This window comes from Pseudophryne corroboree, chromosome 3 (assembly GCF_028390025.1).
Source record: "Pseudophryne corroboree isolate aPseCor3 chromosome 3, aPseCor3.hap2, whole genome shotgun sequence".
Classification (NCBI taxonomy): domain Eukaryota; kingdom Metazoa; phylum Chordata; class Amphibia; order Anura; family Myobatrachidae; genus Pseudophryne; species Pseudophryne corroboree.
This window is the reverse complement of record NC_086446.1, coordinates 50,516,689-50,531,169: the sequence shown is the minus strand read 5'-3', so window position 1 is coordinate 50,531,169 and position 14,481 is coordinate 50,516,689. Positions and strand designations below refer to the sequence as shown.

Sequence of the window (14,481 nt, the reverse complement as noted above, 5' to 3'; positions counted from 1 at the left end):
CTCTACATACACGTCCCACATCATTATCTCCTCTACATACACGTCTCACATCATTAACTCCTCTACATGCACGTCCCACATCATTATCTCATCTACATGCACGACCCAGATCATTATTTCCTAAACATACACGTCCCACATCATTATCTCCTCTACATACACGTCCCACATCATTAACTCCTCTACATACACGACCCAGATCATTATCTCCTAAACATACACGTCCCACATCATTATCTCCTCTACATACACGTCCCACATCATTATCTCCTCTACATACATGTCACACATCATTATCTCCTCTACATACATGACCCAGATCATTATCTCCTCTACATACACGCCACACATCATTATCTCCTCTACATACACGTCACACATCATTAACTCCTCTACATACACGACCCAGATCATTATCTCCTCTACATACATGCCCCACATCATTATCTCCTCTACATACACGTCACACATCATTAACTCCTCTACATACACGACCCAGATCATTATCTCCTCTACATACACGTCCCACATCATTAACTCCTCTACATACACGACCCAGATCATTATCTCCTCTACATACATGCCCCACATCATTATCTCCTCTACATACACGTCCCACATCATTAACTCCTCTACATACACGACCCAGATCATTATCTCCTAAACATACACGTCCCACATCATTATCTCCTCTACATACACGTCCCACATCATTATCTCCTCTACATACACGTCACACATCATTATCTCCTCTACATACATGACCCAGATCATTATCTCCTCTACATACACGCCACACATCATTATCTCCTCTACATACACGTCACACATCATTAACTCCTCTACATACACGACCCAGATCATTATCTCCTCTACATACATGCCCCACATCATTATCTCCTCTACATACACGTCACACATCATTAACTCCTCTACATACACGACCCAGATCATTATCTCCTCTACATACATGCCCCACATCATTATCTCCTCTACATACACGTCCCACATCATTATCTCCTCTACATACACGACACACATCATTATCTCCTGTACATACACGTCACACATCATTATCTCCTCTACATACACGCCCCACATCATTATCTCCTCTACATACACGTCACACATCATTATCTCCTCTACATACACGTCACACATCATTATCTCCTCTACATACACGCCCCACATCATTATCTCCTCTACATTCACGTCCCACATCGTTATCTCCTCTACATACACGCCCCACATCGATATCTCCTCTACATGCACCTCCCACATCATTACCTCCTCTACATACACGTCCCACATCATTATCTCCTCTACATACATGTCACACATCATTATCTCCTCTACATACACGTCACACATCATTATCTCCTCTACATACACGTCACACATCATTATCTCCTCTACATACACGTCCCACATCATTATCTCCTCTACATGCACCTCCCACATCATTATCTCCTCTTCATACATGTCCCACATCATTAACTCCAATACATACACGTCCCACATCATTATCTCCTCTACATACACGTCCCACATCATTATCTCCTCTACATACATGACCCAGATCATTATCTCCTCTACATACACGCCACACATCATCTCCTCTACATACACGTCCCACATCATTATCTCCTCTACATACACGTCCCACATCATTATCTCCACTACATACATGACCCAGATCATTATCTCCTCTACATACACGCCACACATCATTATCTCCTCTACATACACGTCACACATCATTAACTCCTCTACATACATGACCCAGATCATTATCTCCTCTACATACACGCCACACATCATTATCTCCTCTACATACACGTCCCACATCATTATCTCCTCTACATACACGTCACACATCATTAACTCCTCTACATACACGACCCAGATCATTATCTCCTCTACATACACGCCCCACAACATTATTTCCTCTACATACACGCCCCACATCATTATCTGCTCTACATACACGTCACACATCATTATCTCCTCTACATACACGCCCCACATCATTATCTCCTCTACATACACGCCCCACATCATTATCTCCTCTACATACATGTCACACATCATTATCTCCTCTACATACACGTCCCACATCATTATCTCCTCTACATACACGTCCCACATCATTATCTCCTCTACATACACGTCACACATCATTATCTCCTCTACATACACGTCCCACATCATTATCTCCTCTACATACATGTCACACATCATTAAACAAATAACAAGTGGCGCTGGACAACCAGAATACGATAAAACATTTATTTTCTAAAATGCATATAGAAATTACAACAACCTCCCGGGGGTAATAAATCTTAAAACATCACAATGTCTGAATTAGCACTAAATAGGCCTAATTAATAGCATATAATTGGTATATCAATAACACCTGGAAGGTGAACAGCCTTTTGTGGGTTATATATGTGCACACTGATACTACTAATTGATAGGACGAGAGTCACTAGCAACTGTATTATATTAGCCAGTTGCAAAAATCATGAGTTCATGACAATGGGTAGCTGTTGCAGAAAAGACACACATGTATGTTATTAACTGTATGCACACAGTTACCACTGGGCAGGAGCTCCTTCAATCTCTGCTCCCTGGTGTTGTCCCACAGTCCGGATGGAGACACTCACCAGAGCCTCAGTGGACAATCTGGAAGCCGCGCCATGCGGGGTGTCTAAATGCGCCGTCCTAGCCCAGTCCACACAGTCTCCGGTACCTCCGTACTTTGCAAACGGAGGCTAATAGCTGGTAGATCCGGAGTTAAATAGGGAAAGCGTTCCTGGTGTGTATGACCCACAGTGAGCCTTTCTTCTATTGGGTGTGTATGACCCACAGTGAGCCTTTCTTCTATTGGGCGGGCATCCGACAGGGGCTCCGTTCGCCGGTCTGCGCCGGACTTGGAGAGGCGGCACTCGTAGCTTCCACCGCTCAACTTAGAGTATGCGGTCTGGCTGCAAAGGTGATCTCTTCACCTTTGCAGCCAGACCGCATACTCTAAGTTGAGCGGTGGAAGCTACGAGTGCCGCCTCTCCAAGTCCGGCGCAGACCGGCGAACGGAGCTCCTGTCGGATGCCCGCCCAATAGAAGAAAGGCTCACTGTGGGTCATACACACCAGGAACGCTTTCCCTATTTAACTCCGGATCTACCAGCTATTAGCCTCCGTTTGCAAAGTACGGAGGTACCGGAGACGGTGTGGACTGGGCTAGGACGGCGCATTTAGACACCCCGCACGGCGCGGCTTCCAGATTGTCCACTGAGGCTCTGGTGAGTGTCTCCATCCGGACTGTGGGACAACACCAGGGAGCAGAGATTGAAGGAGCTCCTGCCCAGTGGTAACTGTGTGCATACAGTTAATAACATACATGTGTGTCTTTTCTGCAACAGCTACCCATTGTCATGAACTCATGATTTTTGCAACTGGCTAATAGAATACAGTTGCTAGTGACTCTCGTCCTATCAATTAGTAGTATCAGTGTGCACATATATAACCCACAAAAGGCTGTTCACCTTCCAGGTGTTATTGATATACCAATTATATGCTATTAATTAGGCCTATTTAGTGCTAATTCAGACATTGTGATGTTTTAAGATTTATTACCCCCGGGAGGTTGTTGTAATTTCTATATGCATTTTAGAAAATAAATGTTTTATCGTATTCTGGTTGTCCAGCGCCACTTGTTATTTGTTTTATAGCTTTTGTTTTAAGGGATTGGCGATTCCCTTTTTCAAGAGGCTGCTGACAACCTAGTGCAGTGCTATTCACCTGAGCGCATAGTTTTTTCTATTTTATGTCACACATCATTAACTCCTCTACATACATGACACAGATCATTATCTCCTCTACATACACTTCACACATCATTATCTCCTCTACATACACGCCACACATCATTATCTCCTCTACATACACGTCCCACATCATTATCTCCTCTACATACACGTCACACATCATTAACTCCTCTACATACACGACCCAGATCATTATCTCCTCTACATACATGTCACACATCATTAACGCCTCTACATACATGACACAGATCATTATCTCCTCTACATACATGTCACACATCATTAACGCCTCTACATACACGACACACATCATTAACTCCTCTACATACACGACCCAGATCATTATCTCCTCTACATACATGTCACACATCATTAACGCCTCTACATACATGACACAGATCATTATCTCCTCTACATACACGCCACACATCATTATCTCCTCTACATACACGTCCCACATCATTATCTCCTCTACATACACGTCACACATCATTATCTCCTCTACATACATGACCCAGATCATTATCTCCTCTACATACACGCCACACATCATTATCTCCTCTACATACACGTCACACATCATTAACTCCTCTACATACATGACCCAGATCATTATCTCCTCTACATACACGCCACACATCATTATCTCCTCTACATACACGTCCCACATCATTATCTCCTCTACATACACGTCACACATCATTAAACTCCTCTACATACACGACCCAGATCATTATCTCCTCTACATACACGCCCCACATCATTATCTCCTCTACATACACGCCACACATCATTAACTCCTCTACATACACGTCACACATCATTATCTCCTCTACATACACGTCACACATCATTATCTCCTCTACATACACGTCCCAGATCATTATCTCCTCTACATACATGCCACACATCATTATCTCCTCTACATACACGTCACACATCATTATCTCCTCTACATACACGTCACACATCATTATCTCCTCTACATACACGTCACACATCATTATCTCCTCTACATACACGACACACATCATTATCTCCTCTACATACACGACCCAGATCATTATCTCCTCTACATACATGCCACACATCATTATCTCCTCTACATACACGTCACACATCATTATCTCCTCTACATACACGTCACACATCATTATCTCCTCTACATACACGTCACACATCATTATCTCCTCTACATACACGTCACACATCATTATCTCCTCTACATACACGACACACATCATTATCTCCTCTACATACACGCCCCAGATCATTATCTCCTCTACATACACGCCCCAGATCATTATCTCCTCTACATACACGCCCCAGATCATTATCTCCTCTACATACACGTCACACATCATTATCTCCTCTACATACACGTCACACATCATTATCTCCTCTACATACACGTCACACATCATTATCTCCTCTACATACACGCCACACATCATTATCTCCTCTACATACACGTCACACATCATTAACTCGTCTACATGCATGCCCCATATCGTTATCTCCTCTACATGCACCTCCCACATCATTATCTCCTCTACATACACGTCACACATCATTATCTCCTCTACATACACGTCACACATCATTATCTCCTCTACATACACGCCACACATCATTATCTCCTCTACATACACGTCCCACATCATTATCTCCTCTACATACACGTCACACATCATTATCTCCTCTACATACACGTCACACATCATTATCTCCTCTACATACACGTCACACATCATTATCTCCTCTACATACACGACACACATCATTATCTCCTCTACATACACGCCCCAGATCATTATCTCCTCTACATACACGCCCCAGATCATTATCTCCTCTACATACATGCCCCACATCATTATCTCCTCTACATACACGTCACACATCATTATCTCCTCTACATACACGTCACACATCATTATCTCCTCTACATACACGTCACACATCATTATCTCCTCTACATACACGCCACACATCATTATCTCCTCTACATACACGTCACACATCATTAACTCATCTACATGCATGCCCCATATCGTTATCTCCTCTACATGCACCTCCCACATCATTATCTCCTCTACATACACGTCACACATCATTATCTCCTCTACATACACGTCACACATCATTATCTCCTCTACATACACGTCACACATCATTATCTCCTCTACATACACGCCCCACATCATCTCCTCTACATACACGTCACACATCATTATCTCCTCTACATACACGTCACACATCATTATCTCCTCTACATACACGTCACACATCATTATCTCCTCTACATACACGTCACACATCATTATCTCCTCTACATACACGCCACACATCATTATCTCCTCTACATACACATCACACATCATTAACTCGTCTACATGCATGCCCCATATCGTTATCTCCTCTACATGCACCTCCCACATCATTATCTCCTCTACATACACGTCACACATCATTATCTCCTCTACATACACGTCACACATCATTATCTCCTCTACATACACGTCACACATCATTATCTCCTCTACATACACGCCCCACATCATCTCCTCTACATACACGTCACACATCATTATCTCCTCTACATACACGTCACACATCATTATCTCCTCTACATACACGCCACGCATCATTATCTCCTCTACATACACGTCACACATCATTAACTCGTGTACATGCATGCCCCATATCGTTATCTCCTCTACATGCACCTCCCACATCATTATCTCCTCTACATACACGTCACACATCATTATCTCCTCTACATACACGTCACACATCATTATCTCCTCTACATACACGTCACACATCATTATCTCCTCTACATACACGTCACACATCATTATCTCCTCTACATACACGACCCAGATCATTATCTCCTCTACATACACGTCACACATCATTATCTCCTCTACATACACGTCACACATCATTATCTCCTCTACATACACGTCCCACATCGTTATCTCCTCTACATACACTTCCCACATCGTTATCTCCTCTACATACACGCCCCACATCATTAACTCCTCTACATACACGTCCCACATCATTATCTCCTCTACATACACGCCCCACATCATTATCTCCTCTACATACATGCCACACATCATTATCTCCTCTACATACACGCCCCACATCATTATCTCCTCTACATACACGCCACACATCATTATCTCCTCTACATACACGCCACACATCATTATCTCCTCTACATACACGTCACACATCATTATCTCCTCTACATACACGTCACACATCATTATCTCCTCTACATACACGCCCCACATCATTATCTCCTCTACATGCACGACCCAGATCATTATCTCCTCTACATACATGCCCCACATCATTATCTCCTCTACATACACGTCACACATCATTATCTCCTCTACATACACCTCCCACATCATTATCTCCTCTACATACACCTCCCACATCGTTATCTCCTCTAGATACACGCCCCACATTGTTATCTCCTCTACATGCACCTCCCACATCATTATCTCCTCTACATACACGTCCCACATCGTTATCTCCTCTACATACACGTCCAACATCATTAACTCCTCTCCATACATGTCCAACATCATTACACCCCTACATTCATGCCCCACATCATTAACTCCTCCACATACATTCCCCACATCAATAACTCCTCTACATACACGCTACACATCATTATCTCCTCTTCATACATGTCCCACATCATTAACTCCAATACATACACGTCCCACATCATTAACTCCAATACATACACGTCCCACATCATTAACTCCAATACATATACGTCCCGCATCATTATCTCCTTTACATACATATCACACATCATCTCCTATACATACATGTTCCACATCATTAAGTCCTCTGCATACATCTCCCACATCGGTATCTCCTCTACATACATGTCCCACATCACCAACTCCTCTAAATACACGTCCCACATCATTAAATGGTGCTGTGCAAATATGCCAAATATTAGTATAATAATAATACTACCATATATCAATGTGTGTTGTGGCACTATTATTTCCAGTAATATCTCACATAGAGTATTGACTCCCCTATATAATAATAATACAACATATTAGTGTGTGCCGGTAGCTGTTTAATACCTCCTTATATATCACTGCACGGTCCCCTCTCCCCTATATAATGGGTGGTCTTCAGTTTGCCGGTATGTCGGGATCCGGCGCACAGTATACCGGCGCCAGAATCCAGACACCCGCCATACTGACACTTGTTCACCCTCTTGGGGGTCCACGACACCCCTGGAGGGAGAATAAATAGCGTGGCGAGCGCAGCGAGCCCGCAAGGGGCTAATTTGCACTTGCCCAGCTGTTGGTATGCCAGCGGTCGGGATTCCAGCGCCGGTATGCTGGACGCCGGGAGCCCAGCCGCCGGCATACCCTACTACACCCCTATATAATAATAATACCACATATCAGTGTGTGCCGGGGACTGTGTTATTCCCCCTCATATATCACTGTACAGTCCCCTTTCCCCTATATAATAATAATACCACATATCAGTGTGTGCCGGGAGCTGTGTTATTCCCCTCATATATCACTGTACGGTCCCCTCTCCCTATATAATAATAATACCACATATCAGTGTGTGCAGGGAGCTGTGTTATTCCCCTCATATATCACTGTACGGTCCCCTCTCCCCTATATAATAATAATACCACATATCAGTGTGTGTGCAGGGAGCTGTGTTATTCCCCCTCATATCACTGTACAGTCCCCTTTCCCCTATATAATAATACCACATATCAGTGTGTGCCGGGAGCTGTTATTCCCCCTCATATATCACTGTACGGTCCCCTCTCCCCTATATAATAATACCACATATCAGTGTGTGCAGGGAGCTGTGTTATTCCCCCCTCATATATCACTGTACAGTCCCTTTTCCCCTATATAATAATAATACCACATATCAGTGTGTGCAGGGAGCTGTGTTATTCCCCTCATATATCACTGTACGGTCCCCTCTCCCCTATATAATAATAATACCACATATCAGTGTGTGTGCAGGGAGCTGTGTTATTCCCCCTCATATATCACTGTACGGTCCCCTCTCCCCTATATAATAATACCACATATCAGTGTGTGCCGGGAGCTGTGTTATTCCCCCTGATATATCACTGTACGGTCCCCTCTCCGCTATATAATAATACCACATATCAGTGTGTGCAGGGAGCTGTGTTATTCCCCCTCATATATCACTGTACAGTCCCCTTTCCCCTATATAATAATAATACCACATATCAGTGTGTGCAGGTAGCTGTGTTATTCCCCTCATATATCACTGTACGGCCCCCTCTCCCCTATATAATAATAATACCACATATCAGTGTGTGTGCAGGGAGCTGTGTTATTCCCCCTCATATATCACTGTACGGTCCCCTCTCCCCTATATAATAATACCACATATCAGTGTGTGCCGGGAGCTGTTATTCCCCCTCATATATCACTGTACGGTCCCCTCTCTCCTATATAATAATACCACATATCAGTGTGTGCAGGGAGCTGTGTTATTCCCCCCTCATATATCACTGTACAGTCCCCTTTACCCTATATAATAATAATACCACATATCAGTGTGTGCAGGGAGCTGTGTTATTCCCCTCATATATCACTGTACGGTCCCCTCTCCCCTATATAATAATAATACCACATATCAGTGTGTGTGCAGGGAGCTGTGTTATTCCCCCTCATATATCACTGTACGGTCCCCTCTCCCCTATATAATAATACCACATATCAGTGTGTGCCGGGAGCTGTGTTATTCCCCCTGATATATCACTGTACGGTCCCCTCTCCGCTATATAATAATACCACATATCAGTGTGTGCAGGGAGCTGTGTTATTCCCCCTCATATATCACTGTACAGTCCCCTCTCCCCTATATAATAATAATAATACCACATATCAGTGTGTGCAGGGAGCTGTGTTATTCCCCCTCATATATCACTGTACGGTCCCCTCTCCCCCCTATATAATAATAATACCACATATCAGTGTGTGCAGGGAGCTGTGTTATTCCGCCTCATATATCACTGTACAGTCCCCTCTCCCCTATATAATAATAATAATACCACATATCAGTGTGTGCAGGGAGCTGTGTTATTCCCCCTCATATATCACTGTACGGTCCCCTCTCCCCCCTATATAATAATAATACCACATATCAGTGTGTGCAGGGAGCTGTGTTATTCCCCCTCATATATCACTGTACAGTCCCCTCTCCCCTATATAATAATAATACCACATATCAGTGTGTGCAGGGAGCTGTGTTATTCCCCTCATATATCACTGTACGGTCCCTTCTCCCCTATATAATAATAATACCACATATCAGTGTGTGCAGGGAGCTGTGTTAATCCCCCTCATATATCACTGTACAGTCCCCTCTCCCCTATATAATAATACCACATATCATATCAGTGTGTGCAGCTCCCCCTGTACAGTAGGTACAATACAGACAGCTCCGTTTGAACAGTGTGGCTGCAGAGGCCCCTCTTTCTGGGCTATAAGGGGCCACAGACCACTCCCGCTGTATAGTAGGAACGACACAGGCCGCTCACCCTGTATAATTAGTCGCCCTTACCTGACTTCGACGACAATCGAAGACTACAAGTCGGTAATAACGCTTTTCCTGTGTGTGGAACGCACAGTCTGGAAGTAAGGTGGAACGCACAGACCGGAAGCAAAGTGGAACGCACAGGCCGGAAGTAGGGTAGGAGTGGCACAGGCCGCTTCCTGATGACTCTCCTATATCCTTGCGACAGCACCGCCCTCTGCAATGTATATTTCCAGACATGTCGTCAGTGCCGGAGGCCGGTGGCCATTTTATTGTAGACCAGGCAGGCACTTGCAGCAGCAATAGGTTCCCTGGCCTTGTAGTGACGTCAGGATCGGCGGCCTTTTAACCTGGTCTACTCTGAGCTCAGGCTTCTTCAGTTCTGCTATCTTTCCTACAAGGCAGCAGGAGCAGAGAATAACAATTTCTGTGCCTGGTAGCAGGAAATTATATTATTGTTATTCTGTTGGCTAAGCAGCTCTGGTGTCAGGTTCTGTACTGCAGGGGGAGCAGTCTCTGGTTCCTTGTTATAGTGCAGCTGGTGCAGACTCTGGTGCTGCATTCTCATCACTAGAGTATTTATAATGGGTGCAGTGCACACGGCCCGAGTGTGAGGTGTCATTTTGTGTCGGGGGAGGGGGGGGGGGGGGGGGGGGGGGGTTGGGGATGTCTGTGGCTAACCGCGAGGTTAATTGAGGTCCACCACAAGAGTGACCTCAATTAACCTGCCGGTTATCTGCAGACCCCAATTTTCCCACCAGTGACTATAAAGGGGGACTGCGATCCTCCATTATAGCCGGAGCGCTCCGCCAATCAGGAGAGCTCTACGACGTAGCGCTCCCTGATTTGCTGCCAGATCCTCTAGTGACAGGAGTCACAGGGGTTCCCGGCTTTCGGGGAAAGGGGATGAATGTGACTGTAAACATGGATCCCCTTTAGTGCATTGGACCGAGGTTCTTGCTTTTTTAATTTTTTATCCCCTGGGATGCCTACATGGACAGAAGAGGACTGAGCAACACAGGATTATTGGTAAGTATATTGTTTTTTTTTTTTTATTTACAGAGTCCCTAATGGATTCTACTTGGACAAGGGGACAGAGGTGCTCTGTGGGACACTAGGTAAGTATGGGGGTCATTCCGAGTTGATCGTAGCTGTGCTAAATTTAGCACAGCTACGATCAGGCACTCAGACATTCGGGGGACGTCCAGCACAGGTATAGTCCGCCCCGCATGTCAGTGCCACCCCACCCCCTTCCCACGCAGAAATGTAAAAGCATTGCACATGGTCAATGCTTTTGCATTTGAGGAGTAACTCCCGACCAGCGCAGCTCCTGCGGCTGGCTGGGAGAACTTCTTCGCTGCCAGGTCGCAGCGGTTGCGTGTGACATCACGCAGCCACCGCTGCCCTCCCCCCCCCCCCCCCCCAATGGTCCAGCCAGCCACGCCTGCATTGGCCGGGCTGCGCCCCCTAACCGGCGGCTTAACGTAGCTATCCAGCCCCCTCCTGCCCAGCGACCGCCTCTGCCTGTCAATCAGGCAGAGGCAATCGCTACGGAACAACGGGCTTCGGCTGTCCAGCATGCGCCGACGCACTGTGGCACCAGCGCATGCGCAGATCCGACCCGATCGTTGCGCTGCGATAAACTGCAGCGAGCAATCGGGTCGGAATGACCTCCTATGTGTGTGTAAATAAGCTTTTACTTTCAAGGTGTGCGTGTATTGTCTTTTTTTGGGGTATTTCTTTTGTTGTGGAACTACAGGTACCAGTGGGCCTGTTAATTATTCGCATGCTGGTACTTGTGGTTCTCCAAGTACCAGCATGTGGGGGGCTTGCTGGGACTTGTAGTTCCACAGCAAAATACAATATTCATTTCTCTGACGTCCTAGTGGATGCTGGGGACTCCGTGAGGACCATGGGGAATAGACGGGCTCCGCTGGAGACTGGGCACTCTAAGAAAGATTTAGGACTACCTGGTGTGCACTGGCTCCTCCCACTATGACCCTCCTCCAAGCCTCAGTTAGATTTCTGTGCCCGGCCAGAGCTGGATGCACACTAGGGGCTCTCCTGAGCTCCTAGAAAGAAAGTATAGTTTAGGTTTTTTATTTTCAGTGAGACCTGCTGGCAACAGGCTCACTGCAACGAGGGACTAAGGGGAGAAGAAGCGAACCTACCTAAGTGGTGGTAGCTTGGGCTTCTTAGGCTACTGGACACCATTAGCTCCAGAGGGATCGCACACATAACCCGACCTCGTCGTCCGTTCCCGGAGCCGCGCCGCCGTCCCCCTTACAGTGCCAGAAGCAAGAAGGTCCGGAAAATCGGCGGCTGAAGACTTCTGTCTTCTCCAAGGTAGCGCACAGCACTGCAGCTGTGCGCCATTGCTCCTCATGCACACCACACACTGCGGTCACTGATGGGTGCAGGGCGCTGGGGGGGGGCGCCCTGAGCAGCAATATTTACACCTTGGCTGGCAAAACTGACACCATATATAGCCCCAGGGGCTATATAGGTGTAAATTACCCCTGCCAGAGTTACACAAACAGCGGGAGAAAGCCAGCCGAAAATGGGGCGGAGCCATCTCCCTCAGCACACTGGCGCCATTTTCCCTCACAGCTCCGCTGGAAGGATCGCTCCCTGGCTTTCCCCTGCAGTCCTGCACTACAGAAAGGGTAAAAAAGAGAGAGGGGGCAATAAATTTAGGCGCAGTATATTATTATAAGCAGCTATAAGGGAAAACACTCTCTATAGGTGATATCCCTGTGGTATATAGCGCTCTGGTGTGTGCTGGCATACTCTCCCTCTGTATCCCCAAAGGGCTTTGTGGGGTCCTGTCCTCTGTCAGAGCATTCCCTGTGTGTGTGCTGTGTGTCGGTACTGCTGTGTCGACATGTATGATGAGGATAATGATGTGGAGGCGGAGCAAATGCCTGTGAATGTGATGTCACCCCCTGCGGGGTCGACACCTGTGTGGTTGGACTTATGGAAGGAATTACGTGACAGTGTCAGCTCCTTACATAAAAGGTTTGACTACATAGGACAGCCGGTTACTCAGCTTGTGCCTGTCCAAGCGTCTCAAATGTCATCAGGGGCTTTAAAACGCCCGCTACCTCAGATGACAGACACAGATGTTGACACGGATACCGACTCCAGTGTCGACGACGATGAGACTAGTGTACCTTCCAATAGGGCCACCCGTTACATGATTGAGGCAATGAAAAATGTTTTACACATTTCGGATAGTACCCCAGGTACCACAAAAAAGGGTATTATGTTTGGTGAGAAAAAACTACCAGTAGTTTTTCCTGCATCTGAGGAATTAAATGAGGTGTGTGAGGAAGCGTGGACTTCCCCCGATAAGAAATTGATAATTTCTAAACGGTTATTGGCAGCGTACCCTTTCCCGCCAGAGGATGGGTCACGTTGGGAAACACCTCCTAGGGTAGATAAAGCGCTGACACGTTTATCAAAAAAGGTGGCACTACCGTCTCCGGATACGGCCGCCCTAAAGGACCCTGCTGATAGAAAGCAGGAGGCTACCCTTAAAGCTATATACACGCACACGGGCATTATACTGCGACCAGCTATTGCATCGGCATGGATGTGCAGTGCTGCAGCTGCGTGGTCAGATTCCCTGTCGGATAATATTGATACACTGGATAGGGACAATATTTTGCTGACAATAGAGCATATAAAAGACGCTGTCTTATACATGCGTGATGCACAGAGGGATATTTGCCGGCTGGCATAAAAAATAAGCTCAATGTCAATTGCCGCCAGGAGGGGGTTATGGACTCGGCAGTGGTCAGGCGATGCCGATTCAAAAAGGCATATGGAAGTTTTGCCTTATAAGGGGGTGGAACGGTTTGGGGATGGTCTTTCAGACCTTGTTTCCACAGCTACGGCTGGGAAATCGAAATTTTTGCCACAGGCTACCCCACAGCAAAAGAAAGCACCGTATTATCAGGTACAGTCCTTTCGGCCCCATAAAAAGAAGATGGCTAGAGGCGCATCCTTTCTGCCGAGAGGCAAAGGTAGAGGGACAAAGCTGCAGCATACAG

General features: G+C 45.9%; 1 protein-coding gene across 2 annotated transcripts in view; it reads right to left on the bottom strand.

The window, feature by feature from the left end:
* Window positions 1–10,575, bottom strand: part of LOC135054705 (gastrula zinc finger protein XlCGF26.1-like) — a 29,597-nt gene extending 19,022 nt beyond the window's left edge. For both annotated transcript variants that reach the window (XM_063957985.1, XM_063957984.1), the window contains exon 1: window positions 10,454–10,575. The gene's annotated coding sequence lies outside the window, so the exon portion shown is untranslated. The remainder of the gene's footprint in view (window positions 1–10,453) is intronic.
* Between the last annotated feature and the right edge of the window lie 3,906 nt (window positions 10,576–14,481).